Source organism: Myzus persicae, unplaced genomic scaffold, assembly GCF_001856785.1.
Source record: "Myzus persicae strain clone G006 unplaced genomic scaffold, MPER_G0061.0, whole genome shotgun sequence".
Lineage (NCBI taxonomy): Eukaryota > Metazoa > Arthropoda > Insecta > Hemiptera > Aphididae > Myzus > Myzus persicae.
In genome coordinates this window covers 485,993-511,935 of record NW_019103967.1, presented here as the reverse complement: position 1 = coordinate 511,935, position 25,943 = coordinate 485,993, and the positions used below count along the sequence as shown (strand labels likewise).

The window sequence follows — 25,943 nt, the reverse complement described above, 5'->3', positions numbered from 1 at the left end:
ATTAGTATTGTTTTTAGGGTATTTAAATTTTTTTGAAACAGAAAACATTTTTTGAAACAGCTTTTCTGCTCTTCACAACAATAATAATTGTCATGCACGATAACCTAACCACATGTGGTTCTTTGGAGAGGTTATTATTCATATTTTAACCTAGTCATTTGTAATCAAGCATCAGTTGCTGTTTTTATTATAGATAAAATCTTAACACGTTTTCAAGAATACGAATTCTAATGCAATTATTTATCATTGCTTTCAAATGCTGGATATTTCAATAAATTTACTAACGATGTTCATAGTTCATATACCTAATGATTCAATAACTAGACTCAATCAAAATTTCTATTTGCGAGCAGTTGGATATTTTTAGATGTATCTCTTATTCTCTTATCTTAATTTCTAAAACCACTCATTATAACATCATATACTCGTATTTGATAAAATCGAAAACGTTATGTTATTGCGGTTACCTCCTTAGTATTATACATTTGAGTAAAAAAGGCCATGTATCACTTATAAGTAGTCCTCGACGTAGCATTATATTTTAAAATAATCTCAAAACCTACACGAAGTTTTAGCTTGGATGCTAGAGATGTAATTGATTGGAAAAACCATTATTAGTATCTTATTGTGCGATTTATGCGAATTGCATTGTTACATTGATCTAATGTGTGTAGTAGATATGTGCAGTTGATATTTTATTAGCTGCTGCAAAAGGAAAGTAATACAAACAAATTACATTAAATTATATCGACATTAAAATGTTATAAGTACTCAATAATTTGATCTATTGTTCCGAACTACTGGAAAATATAAACATTAAAATAAAGCCAATAAACAGTCGAATTACAAATCTTTATTATATCAAATATACCAGAACAAATAATATGTTAAATTCGCCATAAAATGTATGAATTTCTGATGGAAATTCAATGAAAAATCTTGATTTTTTTTAATAAATCCTTATCTGTTTAAGGGTTAGTGTTACCACTGGCTACTGGGTGACCTCTCCCATCAAGCTTTCTTGTATAATTTTTTTCTTATAACACATATTCTTATTGTTCCCAAAAGAACAGATTGTACATACCATAAATTGTTCTCAATTGTTTTTTTTTTATTTGAATTAAGCCTCGGCAACTATGGCCATTGGCAACAAAGAGTTTAACTCTAAATTATTCACATGCTATATAAGTTACATATTAAATACTATTGATAAGGTTGGACTTAGTAATAAAGGTTATCATGTGTCTTATGTTGTCTGTTATTCTCAATTAATATGTTGGTTAAAATATGTTTATGTACTACCGAATAAAATATAGAGGGTGACTAACTATAGTCAGTCGATCATTGGGTAACCGTAATAAAATCATTATTTTTTAAAAATATGGTACAGTATTTTTATTTATTATTTTATTTCGTTGTTAATTGGTTTGTCACTATAATATGTAACATGTGTATCACATATAATATATATATAGGTGTAATGCAATATGCAATACAACTTTAACAGAATTTCAAACAAAAATATTTTTGTAAAACTGTTTATTGTGTTTGTCATAAATGATAATAATATATTATACTGATACACGCATTCTGTCAGTCGACAATAAACCAATTATTATTGTTACTTGGTTCATTTGTTGCATTTGTCATATATCATATATAGGTAGTATATATTATTTTTTTTCATGAATAATTACAATTTTATATTTAAAAGCTTGATTCCCCGTAATAAAATGTAGCTATGCACAATAATAAATTGCATACACGAATATACGGTATTGAATTGTACAGCGTTCGTATACTCGTATTGATGATAGTCGGATTAATTGACTATCCCCGGTTAGGCTATAGCCGGTAAGTAGGTACATTCAAATCAGCCGATGAGAATCATTTTTAGTTGGTTCAGTCATGTGATTTGTGAGCCATTCATTTCGTTTTAACATAATACATCTAATCAATTAATTAAACACAGCTGGATATACGGCATAAATGGTTTTACAGTTTTAACAGACTATTAACAAAACGTAGGTGCCTAAGTAGATTGTAGAAATTCAATTTATGAACATTTGCATTACATGATTTGAAAACGCGGATTCTTATATTTCTCCGGAATAGACAAATTGAAAATATGATAAATATAATGAAATCATGCGATTTTAATATCGATGATAGGTAATCAATAATCATTTCCGTCACGAGAACCGGAAATGAAAATAATTTTACAATCTTGCAGTCGGTGAAACGTGCTTACTCTAAGTATAAATCTAGGCACATCTATATTTACAATCACCCAAGCAATTATAAGAATCTAAAATAAATATATAAATATATAAACAATATGAAAAATAAATATATATAAATAAATATTTCTTCAACCCCCCCCCCCCCACCGGAACATACTCTAAGTTTCTTATCATATTGTAACTATATTATTATGACATGTACGCACATCCAGTCCATTACATTAATAAGCGTATCATGTTGTGTTTATTAAACGGCTATATAAATTTTGGATTTGATAAAATCAATTTTATTGCAGACAGTGAGCTAAGTAGAACATTTAGTCTTAGATAAAAAAATTTTTTTTTAATTTTTGAATACATTTTAACACAGCCATAATAGTATTATTACCTAGTATTCATACCTGCAGACCATACAAATATATAATGTAGCCTTTCTATTGGATGTATTTTTTTAATTCGGTAAATTATTTTATTTAATTCTATAATACAATTTTATTTATCATAAATGCAAGTGTTTAGTTTTTGTTTTTAAATCATTTAAGTTTCAAAAGATTCCTCCTTGAAATTTCCCAAAAATTAAATGTCTGAAATGTATCATTACTATATTCGAAATTTTTATAGGTACCTTGCACAGTAAAGCCTTTCAAACTAAACACGCATAGGTGTAAATGCAATATTCGTTTATCAAATCCAAAGGTTTCTTTTTTTTAAACTTATTTATAGTTATTGAAAGCCTCGTCGATAAGACACCATCGGATACGTTAACATTTTCAAGACCAAGATATTAATATGATGACTAGGAAAATTCACACTCACACGCACTTTTTTCATGAGTCGAAGTAGGTACAACAGAGATAATTTGATATTAATTCCAAACATTCGGATGATATTGCAACAGTTAAACGTATCCTACCTGTGTACGGCTGTAATATATGTGTGTATGAAACAATGCTACGTCTTGCGAGTAACAGTGCAAACCACTTTGAATATTATACACCAACAAAACCTTGACCTAAAGCTTTTATTATACGCTCTCCGTACATTTTTTTCTCTCTTTTTCTCTCTTTCTCTCTCTTTCTCTCTCTCCCTCACACTCCTCTTTATTTTTTATTACCATCTTTCATAGCAGCCCCGATTCATTTTTCACCGGATATCGTGGATTTAATAGTACAGTTTACGAGCGTCACAGAAACCATGGTTGCCGTTTATACACAGGGCGTTTAGAATAACTGAGAGTGCAGGGATGTACTCGAAGTTTAAGTACAAAATACTCTCGGGTTAGGTTAGGTTCAAATGCATTAACGCTCTAATTTCCTTTAGCATTTTACTTTTTAAAATATTAAACGTTTTTTCACATAATCTTACGTTTTGAATAAAATATAAGAATCAATGCGTTTTACATTATTTTTGTTTAGCAACACTTTGTATTTGGCTTAACACGACCTTTTACACTATTCGAAAAGTTCACTTGCAAATTTAATTCGTTTCATGTTCATGTGTAAAAATCAAAAAGTCCACGTTCAGGTTTTTGCATAAAAGATTACTTTTAAGTTCGTGTTCTTCAAAACTAATATGAACACTTTTTAAATTTTCATTACTATTTTATAATTTTTTAAATAAAACCTGAGAGTTATTAAAAAGTCGTCTTTTGCGTATGTGCTTAAATGAAATACAATTAGATAATCGATCATAGTAAAATTGATTATAAAATAAAACACCTGTACCTAAATCCATTATGATAATTTCTGGGGTACCAAATCGATTAAAACCAAAGTCAAACCAATATAAACATTAAACATATATAATAAAAATATGTTTAAAAAAATGTTTGATAGGTATTTAAAAAAAGGTTATTGTTTGAAATGTGAAGTGTAAAGTTAGAAATTATTCTTTTTCTTTAGTTAGCCATCTATTAACTATTGTTAATTTTAAAAAAAATGATGAATTACAATATATTTTATAAATTAGTCTTAACACGCATAAAATAAATGTCAAATAAGTATTCGATTGTGATTTTTCAGTAGGTATAGATGTTCAAATTTAAATTAATTAAATATGTAATGTTAAACATATTCAGTAAATTCAGGAAAGTTGCTAAAAGTACCTACTAGAAACTAAAAAATACATATTGATAAATGCATCACTTTTATAATATATTTTCAACAGATTTATATTTTTTAAAAAGTATCCTTAGTCCTTATTATTACTTTCATCAATCTGTCGTCCGCATTAAACTGCTTCGTAGACAAATACATTTGGTTGCAAAATATTTTCTTAAATTTTAAAAACATTTTAAACAAAACTTAATAACTGTACTTAAAACAATATGAATTCGTCGATACAATAACATGATGATAAATAAAAACAGGCACCTCATTTTTCAAAAGAAAATTAATTTGAAAGACCTATCAATCGTTCAAACTCCTTCAAAAAAAAATAGTTCACATTCTATTTGATATAACTGACTGACATTTAAGTGCCATTTACAAAATATGAACGTGAACGTGATAAACCCGCATTCACGAACGCATACTTTCCAAACAATTTTTAGCTAGCAGTGGGCCTATGTTATAAGTACCTACATACCTACTATTATACTAATAATATGCACGTTTTCGTTTATATTAATTTAATTACTTAATTACTGAAATTTTTGAAATGGAAAACTTTATTTACCCTCTTTTGTTAGTGTCCTATGGCAATAAAATGTAAATATTAATACCTATATAATATGGGTTAAGTACCTATACGTAACCCACACTGTATAGGTACATTTTTTAGTAAACAAAAAATTATTTAATTTCTCACAACCCACAACCCACTTTATTTAAATATCTTAAACTTTTCATTTATAATTTAAACAAGCATCCCCGCTTTAATTAGATCGCGTGCATTAACATGTTTTATCTCTTTTCAGTTTATTATCACTATTACATATTACATATTATACTATTATTATTTCTTTAAAAAAATTTAATTGGAAGAAAAAAATTAATTAACTAATAACACCACACATTAATTATTTAATATTTTGATATAAAGTGTATTGTATAATTAGAATTGTAGACCAATAATTATTGTGAAATTATAAATGTTCCCCACACAAGACCAAAATGATTTATAAGTAATTAATAAAACATTTTTCATCGAAATTAGGAAAAAACAATACACAGTTCGAAATTAATCAGAAAAAAGAAAAACCCGAAGAGATGGATCAAGTTATGAATAAGTAGTAAAAGTCAAAAAGTAAGCACCTACTATGAGAATATGAATAACGCAATGTGCCAGAAGTAGAGAAATAACATATGTATACATTACTTTTAAAAAAAGAAGTATAAATTTAAGTCTATTTTTTCTTTTTGTTTCGTTTGAAATATATGCATAATATATTCTCTTATGAATCTTTGATATGTTCCGTTCCAATTGGATCACTATTCTTCTTCTGCTTCTCCTCCTTTTTGTTTAACGGCGTGGTTTCGGGATAGAAACTAAAACCCTTTATTTTCTATTTTTCCTTCTGACTAAGTGATAAAAGCTAAACACGAGATATTTATTTGCTGATACAATTAACTATAAAGTTCGAATCGAGTGTAAACGACAGTTATTGGACGCAACACATACTCCGTTATTATTAATGATGTGAGGCTAGACAACAGAAATGGTTCGTAACGTTTTATTTATTTTTATTTAAACAATAGTGTGTTTCGTAAAACATAAAAGGTGCAATATTTGATATTTAATTGACTTTTGATTGGATTTTTAAAAATATTAATCCCAAATTCCCAAGTATCTTACCTTTAAATGCATAACACCTTGAAATATAAAAATCTAAAAATGAATGAGAATTTTTTTGACATTAATGTACTAGTTCTTGGAAAATAGCGTTTCAAATATTAATTTACCACAAAATTGAATACACACTTAATAGGTACTATGGAATATAATCTTGGAATTTCCCTGTGGTTTCGATTAAATGGCGAAAAACTGCTGAAAACATCACATAATGTTTGGAATTTATGGTATAGCCATTTCATCAAAATATGTTTTTTAGTTAGACATTGATAATAGCTAAATATTCGTTTATTTGTTTTGTATTTTTTTTCTGATGTTGAAAAGATAGAAGATCTTGAAATCGTTTTGGACAACAGATTGGATTCCATAGGTACTAGGTACATACCTAACCTACGAAAAACTTGATGAAAGTTGAAAACTATGCTTTTTAGGCGGGATTGTCAAGGTAATTTTTATAGTAAAATTGATTTGTCAACTGACACATTTTCGATTGATGTGTTGTACAGTTATTATTCGATGCGCCGGCAAGAACACAAAACGCTGTTATTAGTATTCAATAATATACTCATTTGCTAGTATGAATGTTTTAAGCCAAATGTGTACCATTATATTAAAGTAAACAGGATGTCACTGCAAAATATGTTGTTTGTTATTACTTGTATTATTACTGTCGTATATATTATAGGGTGGGTACTCATTCCATACACGCGCGTGCAATATCGCGCGAATCTGTGTTTTATGTAAAATGTTTTACGTGCGAATCAAGAACAAACAAAATATTTATTAAGTACCCATACATATATAATATATAAATATATTAAGCATATCGTCGTGTACGTAATATCTATACGTTATACTAATACAGGACTAGGCGACTGCGGTGAATACCTCCAACTAAATAACTAATAACAACCAACTAAAAACTAATAATAAACCAACAATGTCAGTGTATCAAACTAATAGCACTATATAGTATACCGAAAAGGTTAATCAAAAGTCAAATAGCAATAATTTATTATATTCCGAACTCCGAAGACACCGCCGCGTCTAGTGTCTACGTGTCTCGAAATGACAATAATCCAAAACACAACCACCACGTCACGACGTTATATTTTCCGACAGAAATAGTGAAATATTGTATACGCGTAACGCGTAACTGCGTAAGTCGTAGATATTATATGGTACGTTTACGCCACTGTTAAAATAAAAGCACTGGATACACCTATAGTTTGAACAAACATATATTATTGTAAAAATGTACAACATTATTGTTTTATACTTTCTATACAGTTGATGTTCGCAACACTATTAGTCAATTCAGGGTTGACCCAATAAAAGCCTCGGCTACTTTTATCGGTTTAATATGATCAATTTTTGGTTTTTGTAAATCTCTTAAGGTTTTTACCATAGCTGCTACACTGTACATGAATTTCTAAATTAAAACTATTGACAATTGTAAGTTATTTTAACTATCTATAGTTTAAAAACTCTGATCAGTAAAAAATAAATATATATATATATATAATAATAAATTAATCGATATTACTATGTCTGAAAAATTATATTCTTAAATCTTAATATATAAAAATAAATTATATAATTTAAACCTATTAGTTTTAAAGTAATTTAAAGTAATACAAATGCCTAACATGTTTTACAAATATATTATCACTTAATCAATGATACACCCCATTAAAAAATGGGGTTTTCATGAGTGATGTTTGGTCAACAATAAGGCAACAACCTAATAAAAACCAACGCTATAAAAATCTTAAAAACCCCATACGATTTTTCAGCTTTTATATTGAATTGTTTTCAATCAAATTTATTTATTAGGTTTCTCCTAATAAGTGACAAATAGGTTGAATTTTTGCAAAACAACCGTTTTTCCAACCCTGAATTCACCATACTCACCGAAAGCAGGTAGCAACATATTATAATTTCAATGGTAAATCTTTATGTATTTAAATTTAACTATAACTCAAATAGAAACCAAAAAAAAATTAACTCATATTTACTTCGGAAAGTTTTTTAATCGAGTACCTCCGTTTTCCATTTAAGCAACACAACGCTTAAATATTAAACTATCTTACTAATTTTGAGTTTTTAATTATTGTATAGTATCTAATACAAGTTCTGCATCAAATCGAACGACAAATCATCCAGATCGTAATTTTCTCGTTCTTCACATCACGTTAAATAACACGATTTTCGTCAAGTCACACGATTTTAAATTAAATCAAGAAACGCTTTGGCAATAATAATTACGCTTTCTGCGTGGACCGATCGTCCGCCCTCGCACGCACACGGTCTAGAAATGAAAACATAAAGTTTATGAGCTTGTAAACTCTTATTATATAGGTACCGTCAAAGTCCAAATCAAATTAGCGAGGGATCCGTCCCTTCTGGTCCGACTCGTCATCCCTATAAATAGTTAGTTCTGTCCCTGAAAAATGTTCAATAAACCGTAGCATTTGTCCGATGTCAACTCAAAAACAACCTATCTCAAAATGTGTTTCTATACCGTGTCCAACATTCAGTATTTATAATATTCGTCCGCCGAAAACCTTCGACGCCATCATTTCTATAAATGATTCATTCGCTATAATACCAAATTATTCTTGTACTACTGCAGTACATGTCGAATCGCTTTCATTTTTCAAATAAATAATTCAAGCTCGTCGAGAGCGTATCTATTAACACGGAACACAGATAATATAATACACTGATTATATTTTTCGATTACTAGTTTTTCTTCTTTAGGCAGTTAACTGTTAAAGTATATTGCAGATATATAAATACCATGTAACGATTTTTATGTTTCATTCACAACGAACTGTATTTTTCTTTATCTTGTCTACTAAATAATATTCGTTTCAAAGAACACGATGAGAAGAATTATTAAGGGTTCATCAGATAACAATAACAAAAAAGAATATTTTTACCGTTTGCTTGTATAAGTTATATAAATACGCACACAGACGCTTCGTAATGCGATCCGAAAAAAAACAAATTCTCATTGTACACTATGTTAATATATATATTATATATATTGTATTATCATTATATATAGTCATACCTTATTTTGGTCCATTGTTGTATAATGGACCAGACATGTCAAAATACACTACCCACGTTCCATCTGAGAGTTCGATATGATATCAATCAACTGCACGGAATTAATTCCAAATCAATTTCCATTGATTAAAAGTAGAGTTCAGGCATTTTGCCCAATTTTTCAACCTCTTTTCCAAACTTTGTAAGTCATCAATAAGTTCGCTTCGATTGATTTAGAGTTGGCATTTAACCACGGTACAATATATGTTTGGCAGAATTGCTGTTCTGTTATGCAACTGCAGGGATATATTTTGTTTTTTTCCAGCCTATAAAATATTGTCTCCGGCTTCGGCTAATTATTTCAAAAGTGACAAGACAGAACCACATATTGTAACAGTCAACAGATACACATACCTTGAAAAGTTGAAACTCGATGTATACTTGGTTCATATTATGTACAATTATATTATATAGGATGCAGTATAACGTAATATGGTTTACACACTCCATGCGTATGTAGGTACAAGTCTTAGTAAAATGGGTAAAAGGAAACTATTGATTTGCCCGAAACGTTTTCCCTGTAATTTCAAGGGTAGCGATGTGGTTTGTAAAAATTATTCAAAACATTCTCTCTACCTCGTGCCCACGGTCCTTTCCGCCTCCGCCAATTCTACTACGATACTACGAATTACTACTACTACTACTACTACTACTACTACTACTACTATTACTACTACTACTACTACTACTACTACTACTACTACTACTACTACTACTACTACTACTATTACTACTACTATTACTATTACTACTTCTACTACTACTACTACTACTACTTCTACTACTGCTACTACTCCTACTACTACTACTACTACTGTAGTAAAATGTTTTACACACCACACAACTTACACCCGTAATTTCATCGGGGAATGCATCGCGGGGTGCCCCGCCCACAAATTTTACGGCCACCCCGTCGACCCGTGTGAAACGCCGCGGCGTGGGTGTATAGGCTCATTTTGCACGCGAGCGCCTCTTCACCTCGCCGTGATTAATCGTTCACTAAAAGCCTGCGTAATTCCACGGCTGGCAAAGATAAACGATTCTGAGCGAGGAGGTGGAGGCGGCGACGGTGGGCGGAGACGCGTAACGGAGAGAGCATTATTATTATTATTATTATTATTATTATTATTATTATTATACGGTCGGCGGTGGCGGGCGGGCGCGCGTGTGTGCGAGAGGAAATCGATTCGACGGTTATGCGCGAGTGTGTACCGCGAGTGTTTGTATGTGTCCCTGTCCCCGCGGACAGACAAGTCTGTACGCCAAATTATTGCAATGTGTTGATGTGTGTGTGGGTGTGTGTGTGTGTGTGTGGGTGTGTGTATCGCGGATAAAAAATGTTTTCGCGATGTGGGAGAACGGGTGACGAGTGTACACGACGATTATAAGTAATACGGAGTGGTCCACTCAACTAACTACAGTAACATTGCAAGTAAATTATTGTATTTTTTAAATATATACATGTTATATAATAGGTATGTAAGAAGTATTTATAGATTTTTACAAAAAAAAAAATTATATTTTCTATCGTTTTGGTTTGTTTCTAGAGTTTTTCTTGTTTTCGAATGACATACATTCTACATTTTTTTAATCTCACATATTTAGCTGACACTTTGTTAGATATTAGTGCGTATTATTGTAGCATACAAACTAAAATTTCAAAACTATTAAAAAATTAATAATGTTGTTGTAAAAATGTTATAGTCCAAAAAGCATTTGAAATTAAGTTTGGCAACGAAGTAGTGGATCTCAGCCTATTTGCTTGATGACCTCTTGCCATAGCCCATTGAATTCTTCAAACTATTGCTATAGAGAGAATTTTTTTTTTTGAAAATGATTGCGATCACTTAAATGATGGATCACCCTGTACATAAACTAGAGTTCGCGTAATATCATTGCCGTCGTTAATGCAATGAGGAAGCTGGTAGTTAGTGGCAACTATTATTATACGCGCGTGTGCGTGTTTGTGTGAGTACGTGACGAGGGTCGGAACCCATGTGAAACCCGGCCCAGTCGTGGCGGGTACGAGCGCCGGCCGACCAGCTATAATATTATTATATTATATTATATTATTGTACGTTATACACGTCGTATCAAGTGTATACGGTATCAATGTATTGTAATATATAATATATACCCATATCAAGCTCGCTTGGATCCAGTCACTGCAGGATACCGCAGTTCGAACGAATATCGTGAACTACATTATTATTATTATTTACATTATTTTTTTGGGGAATTTTTTTCCGCACATGTATTACAGCATAATTATCAAGTAATCGAACACCACGAATCACAACGTATAGGTGAAACTTGGTGATAGCTTGTGGACGGAGTTCTTAACATCCGAATGTTTATAGGATAATAAGCCACAAACAATGTCTTCTTTGATGTGCATACAATTTGCTAAGAACGAGTCAAGACTGTTGATCATATTATGGTTAATGCTTAGATTTGTTGTATCATTTTGAGGAGTGTTGTGTGACGTTCCTGACTTCTATTTTTCAAATGAGAACCAACTTTCTTTACAGTAAATTATTAAAACTATGTTGTGCTTAAAATATTTAAATAATCTAAAATATGGTCCTTAGTATATTTAAAAATTATAAAAGCATTTCAATAAATACATTAGATATCAAATGGAAAATGAATGTGGGTGTGAATGCTTGTTAAATCACTTAAATCACACTGGATGAATATTGATATACATTTTTATTTAATTTCTTTTAGATGAGGCCTCAGAATATTATTTTTATAACGCGAAGAACGGGCAAGGGCCCCGCTGCCCCTTCCTAAAGACGAATCCGATAATATTACAATAATAATGCGCAGGTTTTCTCTTAAATGTCAAAAACTCAAGATACCAATACGCTCGACTGTCCGACGAACGAATGCGATTTGCTCCCACGGCCGGGCAGGTTGGTTTGAGCTTTCAACTTAAAAACAATATATAATATTACCGATTTAATACCGTCATAAATATAAATGGAATATAATACTTTTTGGTTATGATTATTATTTGAAAAACTCTTTGCGGAAACCAATATTTCATGCACAACCGTCAGCCCGTTTACAAGGGTCTATATAATATATATGACGTGCAATATAGTACAAGTACCTATATATAGGTCCGCAATGGTCTGAACAAGTGTGTACGAAATGCCAATGCACGCTATTATTGACGCAAAGAGCTGCATATATACATGCCTCCGTGGCTTCATATACCGGCACGTCAAGCAAAACCAGTCAATTAAACCAATTAATCGAATAAATCCAGATCCGAACGTATAAGCGAGGCTAACTTGTCGCACCTACCTACCCAGTCGGACGAGTGGCGCTAGTAGACTTCCATGTATAATTAAATTGTTTGTGAAAAAGAAGAAAAAAAGAGTGAATAGAAAAACGATGCAATAAAATCAATTGCGATTTGATTATTGTACCACGAGCTGAACGGAGACGATATTATATTATTGTTGAACTTTCAACCGACGACGAATACCTATAAAACGTATAATACCTACTACATACCTCTATATATTTTAATATAATGTTCTATCTACCGGTTAATGTAGACCGTACTATACACACGCTGCCTCAAGTATTCGACGATTAACTTTTTGAATATTCATATATACACGAACACACACGCGCGCATTATACCTGCACTTGCAATATACATACACACATATAGTACGTCTTTGTATATAAGTATATAGACATATATATATATATATATATACCATTTACCAGATACGTATATAGATAGTTTCAGTCCGATAAGTACACACGAGCCGATTTTGGTCGATATATGCCAGCGCCAGCGTTCTGCGCGTTTCTCTTGACAGGGCAATTAGGCGATGTACCTTTACACACGGGTACATAATATAACGCTAGAAATTTCAAAGCACGACTTAAAATGCATTTTTTCACTGCTCCACAACACCACCTGCTCGTCTACCACGCTCAGGTTTGTAAGTGCAGCGCCCTTTCCATTCCGCCGTATATATTATAATATATCACATGGCGCGTTCCGGAAGGAAGACACGTTCCCGCGCCTTGTCTTCGCGTTTCGACTTGTGCAGGATGGATATATATATACGTATGAAAAGTGGCAGTATACCTGTACACACGCACACACACCAGGTATAAGGTATACCGGCATTTTGATTAGGTACCCGGTGCCATCGCCTAGCCGTACACACGCCCGAGCGATACGGTTTAAGTGTAAAACGCACGCAAATGCACAAGTAGCTACCTATATACACAATATGGATATCGTAAACACGTATACATTCCTACAGGGGCTTTACACATATACACTATAAGCCCGTGATTGTGTGCGTATATATAGGTACACAGTGCACACACAAAACGGGGTCACGGGTCAAAAAACACAAAACTCTTAAAAAACAGGTAAACGGGGGAGAAAACGCGAGGTACCTCCGTGCATAATATACAATATATAGGTATGTAAAGTATACGAAATTCAAGGTGAAAATTTAAGACCCACACTGCCAAGAACCCTCCTCCTTTCGCTGGTAATGTGATGGCGATGGAGAGGTGGTTGTGTGTTTATATATATATATATATATATGTGTGTGTGTGTGTGTGTGTGTGTGTGTGTGTGTGTGTGTGTTTTCTCCGCGTTAGCCCGTTCAACGCTTTGCCTAAATATTATTATCCGCAATGCGGGTGCAACGACGACGCCGGGCCGCAACGTGCCATGTTCGCGACGCCGACAACAGCCGGCACATATTATTATACACGCGCGTAGTTATGATAATAATAATAATAATAATATAATAATATTATTTATGGGTGTGTGTGTGTTTTGTTTATTATAGCAAGAGGATACGAAAATGAGCTATTGATGGATTATATTATACATGGTAATATTGTATTATTATATTATGTAGGTACTAAAAATGTATACCGTTCGGGCGCGGAGTATGTCCAAACAAAAAAAAAATTGTATGCACACGCGTGTATCCCAAGCGCACATAAACATATATTATGGCAAGAACTGATCAATCATCGACAAAACTAATGGAAGAAACTGTCGAGGTTTGTTTCATTTTCCAGTTCAAATGATAAATTCTACAAAATTATTGAAATAATTCAGATACAGCGAACCTTCATAATATGTACCTGAGTAACGTTATTACGGAGATATTATTATATAGCATCACTACAATGATGGAGTAGGCCAGTAAACTTTTAGGTTATTTTTTATTAAATGAAATACACACAGAGATCAGTGTTGTGCCATTGTCGATAATAATCGATATTGTAACATATAATAAACATACGGTTAGTACGGTCAGTATGGATAAAAAGTTCGAGTAAAATATCATCGATGTATAGCCGTAGTAAAATATCATATTTAAGATTGAAAAAACCGGAGAACTCGCTCTGCTGTATAACTGAATTCGAATGTACATCATTGAATGGTTCAGTGCGATATATGCTTTAAGTGTTGATTCAATGAAAAATCTTATTTACATATACGAAAAACGATTTTTTAGCCTTTATTTCTAAAAATATTTTATAATTTAATATTTCTATTTGTATAAGTGAAATTTGAACTTCAAACGCTAATAACAAACATTGTACCAAAGTGTTTTCAATGTTTTTAAATTGCTACAGAAAAAACTTATGAGGAACTTTATATTACATTTTCAAGTTATTTGTCCAAGAAACAAAAATTGTACCAATAAATTGGAAAAAAACAACTAAAAAAATCGAAAATTTCTAATTTCTGTGTAAATAGCTTAAGGAGAATCATAATTTTTTGTATAAAGTATCAAAAAATCCTTCCTATAAAACGCTAATATAAATATTTGGTGAAAATGTCAAGTCTTTTTAACCTACAACACAAAAACAAAACCGATTTCATTAAAACTGGCGATACATGGTAAATATTCCCGTTTTCAGCTATTTTTCTTAGTTTTTATTGATTAAATAGAAAATGTCTGTGAATTTTTACTATTCGCTCCTCAAAGTATATTAATCCAGATCTAATTTACAACCCAACAACCACCCTCAGTTCATACCATTCATTGATTCACAGTTCACCCAGAATCTAAAATTATGGATTAATAATAATAACGAGTTCCTGATCCTACAATTACTTGATGTTTAAAACATTTATTCAGAATTATGTATAATTATATACATTCAGTCACAATTATTATGATACATCCATTAAAATATCCAACCTTTTTAGTTGGTTTAATTGAACACAATCAAACAGCTTTTATGGTATGATATTACTATTATTAAAAAAATTAACTGTAAAACTTCATTTAATATACTTTTATTATTATAAATAACATTTCCAGAATTTACGTTTAATTATTTTGTATTTAAACAGTTAACATTTTTTTTTTTATTATTCCAACATATTTTGTAACATTTCAAGGTATTCATAACATTCATTTATGAATATTGTCTGGCTTTTTTATTTGATGAAATGAAATAACAAAACAAAAATGTAGAATATTTATAACACCAATTCAAAAAATATTCATAAAGTAGTCATACGTTAACAATATTATTATTTAATATTTTTAGTTATATAATATAATTTTCTCGAAATGTACAGTTTTTAAATACTTGTACTCACACACTCACTCTTAAAATATAACATAATATTTCATGTTTCAATACATAAAAAAAAATTAAATTAAATTAAAAACAATATTTGAGATTCCAAATTTTTAATTAAAAAATGTAATTATCAATTAATTTTATGCCAAGAATTTCGTACATATACATTACCTATCTATACGCAGGCAATAATTATTGATTTTAAAATTGTATAAAGGTGATTTGGAAAGTTTCATTATTACAATCGAAATACCTAGATTTGTATTGTTTATTATTTATTAAAATCAATACCAACAAATAATTTATATACTTATAACACGAGCAAAATTCAAAGGGAACATTTTGAATTTGGTCGATAGAAATGCATTCGCTGAAAATTTGTTGAGTGGCATATACAATTATTATTTTAATGGTTTTTTTTTAATCAAAATTAATTTACTTCTACAAAACTCAATACTACAAGCAATAATTGATACGCCGATAATTTGTCTTTTAATCATCATTGGCGATTGACATCCCCTACTACTCCTCTACTCTCCTTTATATTAGACGGATATCGACAGTTGCTTTTAAATAGTTCCAACGCTGCAATCAATTAAACTCCATCACTCGATTTGGATTGGACGTGAAAGACATTGTAATTTGTAACAACAAAATATAATGAAAGGTTTCCAATATAATATATTATAGCCTATACTCGTACTTATATAATGACGAGTTTCCAGTAGTATAATGTATAGGTATAATATACACTGCAAAACTCAATGGGCCGCATTAATCTAAGGAGTAATTTCGTACGGAATTAATCTAATGACAGTATCGTATAGTGTAACAACCCAATTCAATTTACCAGAATTTATCGACTTTATCAAGACCCTAAAAGTTGGAGAATGTTATTATTTTGATTCCGCGGAATGTACCATATTAAAATTGCCCAATCGCTTTCGGCAACACGAACAATGTTAACGCGTACATAATAATTCGAAAACTATGTCGCAAACTATCTGCAGTGTACAGTTTTGCATTATTATTATTGTTATTGCAAAATTAATATATTATACTTAAAAACCCTAAAATATATAGGCGGATAAGGCCCGCCGAGACGATCGGCGTTGGCGTTATGCGTGAAGTAGTCAAAGTGATTTTTAATCGACCAAATTGATTCGAACACAAGTTTAGTTTCCGTTTGGAATAGGTGGTATTAAAACACCGCCGCGTAACACGGTCAGTGCTGGTATCGATGGATCGCTCTCGCCGTTTACACCTGTTAATTAAAGGTGACGTGTCTTAGGCGTTTGTCCATTATATTAAGCCTATAGACATACGCGTTTACTCCGACGCGAAATCTCGTTTGTACACAACATTTTCATTTTGCGGGTGAATGTATAAGGTCCGAGAGAGCAAAGAAAAATCTCATCAAAATGACTCGGTACTCGTATCCGGGGGGAAAATCAATATCTTCTCTCTCTCTCTCTCTCTCTCTCTCTCCGTCAGCCACCACCGCCATCACCGTCCCCGTCCTCGCTCCGTTCGTGCCCACCTCACCGATTCTCGACCACTCCGACAACGCGCCCCCTGCCAAACGCTCTCCACGATCCACCGTCGCTCTACCCCGTGCACCCTTGATGCCCAAGACCCCGCGCTTCGTTCTCAGACCGTTCGTGTCGAACTATCCCCGCGGTTTGACGCCGCCGTACCGTCACGTTGTTTTCTTTTTAATAACAACAACAACGTCGCTCAGTGTGTTTGTACGGATAGCTTCGGGAGTGACCGGCGACAGCGTTTTAATTGCCGACGGAAATAATTATAGTTATTATTATAATACCGACCTGCAAATTTTCAAGTCTGTCCGGGCATCATGAAGAGCACCGCAGCAGCAATTTGACATTGGCGCCATTGTTTTACTCTGACCGAGAAATTATGTTACGGAACATTCGGTTTAATCGGTTTGAAGATGTGCGTACACGGCAAGGAGCGTGTTTTTCTGGGGTGCGAAAATTTTGAATCAATTTCGGCCGCAAGTTTTCTACTTTTTACACATATATATATAATATATCATATACACACCACTCGCAAGTATAATCACCCCTTTTCGTCTTGTTCGCATTAAAACGTTCATTTTCGGCTTCCCGTCCTACCACTATATATAATCACCCCACCTCCACCTTGTCGTTTCTGACGACACTCTAATTATCTCGAGTTTTTCAGCCGTCATACTGAAACGTCGACGTCTTTGCGATCTACAAAAAGATATTTTTTAATGGGCTACGCGATCTTTTGCTCAAAGGAAAAAGTACCAAATATAAAAAAAGTATAAAATATATATATAATAATAAAAAAAAAACGGTAGCATTGTATACAGATGCTTTTGCTTTAGAGTGACGATGACATCGAAAACTACTACGACGACGACGACCGCACCACTGCCTTTAATATTATATAATAAACGTATGAATGATAACGGATATATATATAAGATGTTTTTGGTGCGGTACATCCGATAAGGACGATATGAGATCTGTCAATGTTTTTCAAGCGCAAATTGGGTAAAAAGTTCTTTAAACTCGAAAAATCTTTAAAAATCAATCATCGTACATATATATTTTCGTATGGAACAAACAACAGCGGTTGTGTGAAAACATCGCGTGAAGCCGACAGGCGCACGCGTCAACCTATATAACATAAAAACGACATAATATTTTATATATAGAATGGTATATGTCGCGTACACTCAACAAGGCGCATCAACAATATTTGCCATTTGGGTACATATGTGTGTGTGTGTGTGTGTTTATATATAGAATGGTATATGTCGCGTACACTCAACAAGGCGCATCAACAATATTTGCCATTTGGGTACGAGTCGGAGTATGTAAAAATAAAATGCTCCGAGAGAAATTTTATTTTACTTTCGTCGTACTTACCTGTATAATATAATACTGCAGCGGCGTGACTTTAATATACCTACCATCTGCATATTATTAGTACCGACACTAAAAGACCAAACGACGGGGGAATTGAAATTTGATTCGAGTGTAGGTAGGTGTACTACGGTATCAGTATAGACGGACAAACGACGCAACTATATAATTTATTACTGTTACCATCACCTATACGGCTGTAGTACGCCTATCTATAATCATATGTCGGGACGTCGGGTATACGACTAAGAGCATTAAAATATCGTTATGATCGCGGTATGGTGTACACAGCGTTATATTCATTACAACATTGTATATTATTATTATATTTCGTAGCCGCGTGTGTGCCTTTTATGTTATTATTTTGAACAGTATCTAATAATTAGTTCGTTATTTCGAGCGAAATACATACGTATATCAGTCGCAAAAACACACACAGCTAGACGCTATAGTGTACAACACACGCGCTGTATACACGGTAATTTATTTTAAATCGTATAACCACGTTCCTCCACTTGCTCGTTTCAAGCCGTTATACGTTGTTTTGTCTGCGCCTCTTGTCTCTTGTATATATATATACATATATGTATGTAGATATAATGCAGTATATAAGTAGTTACGTATATATGTATATAAAGCACACGGGCGATCTGCCTAGTTACTCGCACCAAGCTCTCTTGACATCGCTCGAGTGCGGCACCCGAAAAGAAAACCGATTTAATTGCTTTTGTTCCGTACGCCGCGACATTTCACTCCACGCTTCCAAAACATACTTATGACTTACTCTATGCGCATGTATTGTATATTTTGTGTATTGTGTATATAGGATGGTTATACGGCTAGAATAATATAATTCGGCCTCTCGAATCAGTGATGAACGAATTAAACCGAAAAATAATACATATATTTTCACACACTATATATATATATAGGAGCTGGCCTGACGGGTTTGCCTGATATGCTGACAACCACTAGTCAAGTGCGTGCCATCAACCGATAAAAAAAAATAAAACATACACATTCCGAGTGTGGAACAATGAACTTTTGTCATTAAAATTTACCGGCGCCGGTTTACTTGAAATTAAAATATATTTTCCGGTTAAATAGAAGTATAGTGGTTATAACGGTTTTTTTTTTTCATTTTTGCATATAAGTATTAAAACTCCCTTATTACCACTACACAAACACTCCATGGATACAATGACCGCTGCCGCGAATATCTCAGTCGAACAGTCTACTCCGCAATACAATTATATTATGTATAGGTACCTAATATAATACATCCAGTACTGCGTTAAAGTGGAAAGTTACTGTGTTGAATATTGCAGTTTTATATATAATATTTGGAATTTTTTTCAGACGGAGAAAATTACAATGAAGTTTTACACGAAAAATCAAAAAAAAAAAAAGGAAAAGTTTAGAACATGATTGTGAAAATGAAATTGTTCAATTTAAAGCCATAGTCCAATATTATTCAGCAAAATTAATTATCGATGAACAGTTTGTTAAAGCATTAACCAAATCAAACTGTTCTTTCCTAAACGTTTTATTTTCATTCCATGTTCTAATGCTATAATGGGGTAATATTTTTTTTAATTTTAAAAAGAATAAAATCTCTATCTGCGAATATAATTTTAAAATTATAAGATATCACAGTAAGCTCTGATTTATATCTAGCGCTCACTACAAAGCATGGATTGGAATTGAGTAGTAACTATTAGCTATACAATATAAATAGTAAATAGGTATATATTATGAATAACAGTTGTGGCGTCTACTCTTTTATAATATTATATATTATTTAATATTATTATTGCCTACTCCGTTCGATTTCTAGTAGGTAGGTACCTATGTTGAACTAAGCCAATTATTAATTTGCGTAATGGAAGAAACATTATAGACTTTCACAGAGAATTTCTTATCTACACGACGACACAGATAAGATAAAATATACGATTGTAGTTTACACATTTATAAGCTCATACGAATCGCCGGGGACACACCACGTCACACCACGTCACACCATATATATGTGGTTTATAAACAGAGTGATCCACCAATTATGCTTCCCCTTTTTAATTCAATTATACAGTAATTCAAAATCTAATATTTTTGGAATTGTTATACAATAATATACTTAATGGCTGCATTATCGGATTCTCGAGGTACTTTGGATATAAACATCTGTTTTCCAAATGAAAACCCCTCTTTTCAATTGTAAATTATTTAACGAAAATTTTAACAAAACAAATTCAAAACTTGAATAAGTAGGTAGTTTTTAGTTATTTAATTTTTTGTACTAAGGATAGGTTTAAAGTTTCAGCTATAAATATTAATCCATCAACATTTACAATTTGTAATATAGTAAATACTAGATCCAAAATTACATAACAGATATATAGTTCTATTTTGTATTTTTAAAAATTGATTTTTAACTTTTTAAGGGCTATTATTTTTAGTATCTAAGAAATTAATCCTTAAAATTTTGAATTAGGTCCATCAAAATTTCCAAAATTATTATTCTCTAAATAATTTACAGTAAAAAATGGAGTCCTCGTTTATTAACAAAAGCATGAACACGCCTTGACAGCTTAAGTGTTACAAACAAATCTCAAGAATTTAAAAATATAGTCTAAATATACCCAATTCCAAGAATCAGAAGTTGAATTCATTATTAAAGTAAAACATGGGGAGTGAGAATTCTCGGAAAATTACTCTGTATATATTACAATATATGTGCTTAAATTTGTGTATTATAAATGCCCACTGGCACCAACAATTTACTCTGTAGTTTGTCGATACAATGATACAATGTCACATACGAGCCATGATGTACAATCTCATTATCTAAGTTATTATACGGTAAACTCGTACACAGTAATAATATGGATTTCATGTTATTGAATTGTGTGTGCGGTATATTATATTATTATTATTTGGTGTCTCGTGTCGTAATTTTATTTGCAAACAAGCATTTCGAACATTGTTGCATTATAATATCGTATAATGTATTATTATAATTCATAATATGTCATACATATTCTGAAGTTCGTACCAACAGCGCTTTTCAAGCATATTATTAAACGGTACAATATTATAAAATATACCTTATATAACATAATATACGATAATGGATGTGAGTAGGTACGTAATGATTATTAATCATTGCGACGCCTATATAATATTTTATCAGCTAATCTAATTCTCCTCAAATATAGGTAAGTTGTTTGCACGTACTTTTATTTACAAATTGCTTGATTCGATAAAATTTGAAACTGTCTACTGTCCAACGTGATCGCTGTGAGTTTTTGCCTCCGCGTATAAGATAAGATTCGACCTAATCTATTTGATATATATATATATGTGTGTGTAGATAGGCATGCTGACATTTTCTAAGCGATATCATCGTTTTGACGGTACACTTTATATGTATCGATCATAATATATTATAATATTCTATAGACTCGTCTAATAGCTCGTCGAAAGCAAGTGAGATTTTTTTCAAAAAATGACTATCCACTATTTGGTGAATACGAAGCGTGGGAGTCGCTTATGCAAGCCGTGTCATAATATTTTGAAGTAAATTTTTCGTAAGTCTATTACTTATATGATATTTGCGAAGGTTATTTAAACATTTATACAACCGTTGTTTAGGAAACGAAATCACTATTAAACATTTGTTCTGAATTTTCAATGACTTACAATTTTTAAATATTAATTAAACGTATTCTCTGTGATGTAACTGTAATAATATTACATTATATACCTAACAATGAGTTTGTAACGACTATGGTTAACCGTAATGCGTGTGGTGACATATTTGTATTATTTTCAAATGTTATGAGAAATTTAATTAGCAAGCTGTGCACAACTACGTTAAGACGCCAAAATGACAATCGCGAGGCATACTTCTCTTATATAAATATTATGTATGTGCGTACAATTCTGAGTAAAATTAAAAAATGTTAAATATTGTACATAATATTTATATTAATATAGGTATTTTGTATACATTTTTATAACTATTATTATGAAAAAATTATATTTATATTATACTAATGACACTTAAGGTTAGGTGTATCAGTATTGCTCTGACTTGAATTGCCTTTCCTTCACAGTAACACTGATGTTGAATAAACGATGTTTTGTGGGTTGGACGATTATAGAAACATTTTGGGGAAATACCAAACGACCGGACAACCAATTTATTATATCACATTAATTAAAGTTGGTTTTTTTTATGGGGAGAATTTTAATATTTAACTTATATGGTGTTTAAATATTTAATATTTTGGATTTCAATATTAAAAAATTATAACATAATACATTCAATCGAAAATGTTTTAATCAAATAATTGACTTAACATTATACGGTCTAGGGAGTATAATAGTACTGTCCTGTGGGGGGCCGTAAGGGTTACTGATGAGTTGCAGTCACTACCGGGAACCTTTCTCTCACGGGCACTCAACATTTGAAATTATAATGCAATTATTTATGTTATACTTAATCAGACAGTCGTGCATAAAATAATATTATTCCGTTTATTATATAATTGTATTTATTTACTATACAAAAAAATATTTATAGTTTATACACTTGTATCAGTTGTATCTATTATTATATTATTATATATATTTTGTATTGTATTTGAGAAAAAATCTTAAGAATTTTAACAAATCAGAATTCTTAAAAGTAGTGGATGTAACGACTATATATTATCCACGAACCGTTAATATTAAAGAAAATTATAAGTAAAATAATAATTATGATATTATATTGTAATAAACTCTTATATAAATATTAATTCTAATTTCATACCATAGAATTATTTTTCTTTTAAATTCTTGTATTATGTGAAATCACTAATATTTGGAGCGAAAAAAATCAAGACCCATCATAAATTACAATCCTACTCAGTCCACGTAAATTCATTAAAATATATTTAATTGTTTATTAAAATAATTTTTTTTTTACAAAAACAAATAAAAATGTACTTAATTTTAGTGCTACACTTATACCAATCTAAAACAACTAATAAATATCCATTTTTGACTGTTAAGTTATTTCAAACAAAACAATTCTTCTAGTCTAAATTACAATATATTATTTGCTAATAAATATCAATTCAATTACGAATACCTATATTATACATCATATATTTGAATGTACAATAAATAAGTGTTTCTTTTGTTCAGTTATTTAAATAGCACTTGTAAATTAATTTTAACTGAATAAAATCGTATTTAATTATGCAGTACCAACATAGCTTTAATTTACGAATCACGATTTTTGAATACATAAACAATCAATTTTCTTTATAAAGTGTACTTAAAATATATGACTACTTATAGTTCAAGATAATATTAGAGTAAAACTCCAACCGAGCACTTTAATATCGTTTTAAGCGATTACACTTTAACTACTTAAAGATAGTCAAATACTGATTATTCAAGAGGTCTAAACATTAACATTTTTGCTGTAAGTTAACCATTTTCCTGTCTATTTACCCAATGAATTCAAAGATATTTATGCTTAAACTCTAAAAAAAAAATCGATGAAGTATTTCCACTGGAAGACCTCTTCACTCTATTATTTCCATGTCATTATTTTATTTTACTTATAAATTAAGCTTATTGTTCAAGCTTGCAACAAATGGTCTAATGAAAAATATCGAGAAAAAAACCGGTATTGTTATATTTTATCAAACGTTACCAATCTTTCGCCTATAATATCTTTGACTTCGTACCATTATAATTGCGCTGTCTCTGCAATTTTTTAACACATATATAATGTAATTATATATACATACATTATGTATATTGTATATAATATATATATATATTAATACTATAGGCTCTCTTACCAGATTTTCAAATTCCCAGTGAATTCGATCATCAAACTACAAATCAGTGGTAAATGTTCGACCAACCACTGGCCTAATTTAAATCATTCAAAAAAAAAAACCCGCGACATTCATTTGGTCAACGAATCTGAAAAAGTGTAACAACGTGAAACGAATAAAACGAGTAAGATGGAAAAAAAATTACAAAATATCTCGTCACTGTTTCTACAGTAGAATGTTGTGCTGAACTTGTGGTTTGTGGTGCGATACGAGCGACGGCTAACGACTGACACTCGGACTATAAGGCGACGTTGCTGTGTGTTTTTCCCCCTTGGTTGTACGCAGGACCGCATTGCGTCGTCCTGTACCTGCACAAGCACAACTCTTCCCATTTTGATTGATTCGGGGCCGGGAGGCGGGTGTCACCCGCAGGAAAAGAATTTTCGGCTTTTTTCCCCCTTTCGGTGATCTCTTCAATCCGCTAACGTTTCATACACGGAACGTTTCAATTACGGCCAGGTACCTGTACCGACTAGGATTTCGGCGGCGGCCTTTTTACGCATTGCGATTATTTTTATTTTTATCAATTCAACGTTCTTCACATACGCCATAATCGATGCACATAAATCGACAAAGTTTTCGCAAAAGGATCGTATACGAAATCATGAAACAAAATTATCATTATACCGTGTATAGTACACACTGTGTACTGTACGAATTGTCTCATCCCCGCCCTACATCTTTGAAAATTGGTTAATCATAAAACATTTGTCTAGTATTTATATTTTTTTTAAACTAAACTATAAATATTCATACTTGTTGTAAAGAATTAACTTTTATTTTTCATGAACATATTCAAATCAGCCAGAAATTGACTGGACACGACAAGCTGACAAATAAATCAAATTAAGTACATTAAATTTAGTATTAAATAAGTACATCTTAATACGCACTACTTTAAATATAGTGATAAATTATAATAAAATGATCCTAAAGGACACTGCAATATTTATATAAATTAATATATTATATAATGTTATCATCCATCAATTATCACCAAAAGAATAAATAATAATCAGTAATAAAAGTAAATATTAACTGTTTATTCTAAAATATTGTACTTAAATTATTTTTAAAAAGAAAAAAATACAATTACCTATTTAATTAAAAACTAATGATAATATTCATATTATTTCATATTTGTATAAAATTAATAATTGTAATACGAACAATTTATAAAGCTTTCGATTACGTCAACAAATCAATTAATAATTTATTTTCCCCTTTTCGCAAAAGTTTTGTTTAGTAATTAATACTTTATTAACTATTAATATTTATTTAAAACTTTTGATTACATTATTAAATAATAATTTTAAATTAATAATAAATAGCATAGGTACCTACCTAAGAAAAAGGTA

The 25,943-nt window shown here is 31.2% G+C and overlaps 1 protein-coding gene across 1 annotated transcript in view; it reads right to left on the bottom strand.

Moving 5' to 3' along the window:
* LOC111037017 (acetylcholinesterase-like) overlaps positions 1 to 24,836 on the bottom strand; it is a 33,101-nt gene extending 8,265 nt beyond the window's left edge. Inside the window, exons 1-2 of the mRNA XM_022319367.1 lie at positions 24,731 to 24,836; positions 24,547 to 24,673 (exon numbers count right to left, since the gene is read on the bottom strand). The gene's annotated coding sequence lies outside the window, so the exon portion shown is untranslated. The remainder of the gene's footprint in view (positions 1 to 24,546; positions 24,674 to 24,730) is intronic.
* Positions 24,837 to 25,943: the final 1,107 nt, after the last annotated feature.